Source organism: Callospermophilus lateralis, chromosome 4, assembly GCF_048772815.1.
Source record: "Callospermophilus lateralis isolate mCalLat2 chromosome 4, mCalLat2.hap1, whole genome shotgun sequence".
Classification (NCBI taxonomy): domain Eukaryota; kingdom Metazoa; phylum Chordata; class Mammalia; order Rodentia; family Sciuridae; genus Callospermophilus; species Callospermophilus lateralis.
In genome coordinates, this window is record NC_135308.1 from 120,074,809 (window position 1) to 120,077,323 (window position 2,515).

General features: G+C 39.8%; 1 pseudogene; it reads left to right on the plus strand.

The window, feature by feature from the left end:
* The first annotated feature begins 1,108 nt into the window (after positions 1-1,108).
* On the plus strand, positions 1,109-2,158 carry LOC143397079 (cyclin-H pseudogene; annotated as a pseudogene).
* Positions 2,159-2,515: the final 357 nt, after the last annotated feature.

Below are 2,515 nucleotides of genomic sequence, written 5' to 3' on the forward strand. Positions count from 1 at the left end.
GTTAGCTGGCTCCAAGTTCTGCAGAACTTCCCTACTGCTCTCTAAAAGAAATGGGAACAAGACAAGCAGGAACATACAGAAATCGGCTCAGAGAATGCTTCCCCTTGGATTGGGAGTGAGATACAGGGCAGGGAGAGGAGGGCAGGGGCTCTACTGCCCTGAATGAAGTGTGGAATTAGTGGCCACTCTACAGACTTAAGCAGGAATTTAGCTCAGGTTGTGTCACACAGGCACTAAGCTCCAGCTGCGACAGATGTGTCCAGAAATGATACAGCTGTAGACAGGTACAGAGACTCTGCAAGGAGACTCCCCTTTGCAGGAAAATGGACAGCTATGAAGAATGCTGATCACTGCTTAACTTGGGATGAATTCCCAAGTCTTCTGCAAGCTATGAAGCCAAGGAAATGAATGGGAAGCAGCTGGAGTGGCCAGACCAGACAGAGGGCCCAAAAGCAAGCAAGAGGGGATAGGCAGTGGACAGACCCCCAGACAGAGTACTCAGCAGAGGTCAGGTGGGCCTGCTACACTAGAGAAGGCAAACAGTGAGCAGCTTAGACAGTCACATCAGAAGAGTGCCAAAAAGAATCATCTGAAGGCTTTTTAAAAAATTAAGTGTAAAAATAAAGATTAATTCCAGATGTTGCTTAATCCTGAAACGTAAATTTTTTTATTTATATATGACAGCAGAATGCATTATGATTCTTATTACACATATAGAGCACAATTTTTCATATCCCTGGTTGTATACATAGTACATTCACACCAATTCACATCTTCATACATGTACTTTGGATAATAATGATCATCACCCACCATCATTAGTAACTCCATGCCTCCTCCCTTCCCCTCCAACCCCTCTGCCCTATCTGGAGTTTGTCTATCAAGTATAAATACTGAAAAAATTATTTTTCTTAGGACTTTCAAAGAAATCCTACAAAAGATCTAAGTACTTAGCCAACGATTAACATATACATCCTGCGCCAGCCGGCCTGACGCCCCAGGCTTCCGCGGGATCCTGGTGGAGTCACGTCTGCTTCGCAGTAAGGTGTTGCTGTGATTATTATTATTTTATTTATTTATTTATTTTTTTGTCCAGACCTTCCTTCTGGGCCTGGTCCTGGACGCTAAGATGTACCACAACAGCAGCCAAAAGAGACATTGGACTTTCGCCAGTGAGGAGCAGCCGGCGTGTCTGCGGGCCGACACCAATCGCAAATTCAAATGCAAAGTGGTGGCAAACGGGAAGGTTCTTCCAAATGATCCAGTCTTTCTTGAACCTCACGAAGAAACGACACTCTGCAAATACTATGAAGAAAGATTACTAGAATTCTGTTCAGTGTTTAAGCCTGCAATGCCACGGTCTGTTGTGGGTACAGCTTGCATGTATATCAAGCGTTTTTATCTAAATAATTCTGTAATGGAATATCACCCACGGATAATAATGCTTACTTGTGCATTTTTGGCTTGCAAAGTAGATGAATTCAATGTGTCTAGTCCTCAGTTTGTTGGGAACCTTCGGGAGAGTCCTCTTGGACAGGAGAAGGCACTGGAACAGATTTTGGAATACGAGCTACTCCTTATACAACAGCTTAATTTTCATCTTATTGTTCACAATCCTTATAGACCGTTTGAGGGCTTCCTCATTGATATAAAGACCCGTTATCCCATGCTGGAGAATCCAGAGATTTTGAGGAAAACAGCTGATGACTTTCTTAATAGAATTGCATTGACTGATGCTTATCTTTTATACACACCTTCGCAAATTGCCTTGACTGCCATATTATCTAGTGCCTCCAGGGCTGGGATTGCTATGGAAAGTTATTTATCAGAGAGTCTAATGCTGAGAGAAAATAGAACTTGCTTGTCACAGTTACTAGATATAATGAAAAGCATGAGAAACTTAGTGAAAAAGTATGAACCACCCAGATCTGAAGAAGTTGCCATTCTAAAACAGAAGTTGGAGCGATGTCATTCTGCAGAGTTTGCACTTAATGTAATTACAAAGAAGAGGAAAGGCTATGAAGATGATGATTATGTATCAAAGAAATCCAAACATGAAGAGGAAGAATGGACTGATGACGACCTAGTAGATTCTCTCTAACCATTTGAAGTCAATATTGTCAGTGCTAGCTAAAGTAGCAGAAGTAGGAAGCATATGTGGCACTTTATTCAAAAAGTATAATGTGAAAATATCAAAATATATTAAACTTTTTTATTTGTTAAAAAAAAAACATATACATCCTGGATAAAACTGTATTTTTTTATTGTGATGCCTCATCAGAGGGGTTAAAAATGTCCATTCAGGACTATGAACTATTGAGAAATTCTACTAAAAGCAGTAAATGTCAAATGCCTCAGGATAGAATTTGAGAGCATCTATCTTCTCACATGACAATATTAATATGGAATAATAATGATAAAAGAACAATTATAATGATAAAATAACTAATATTAATAATAAAAGAACTATTAAAATTTTACTAAGTGCTTGCCAGGTGCCAGATTTTTAGTACAC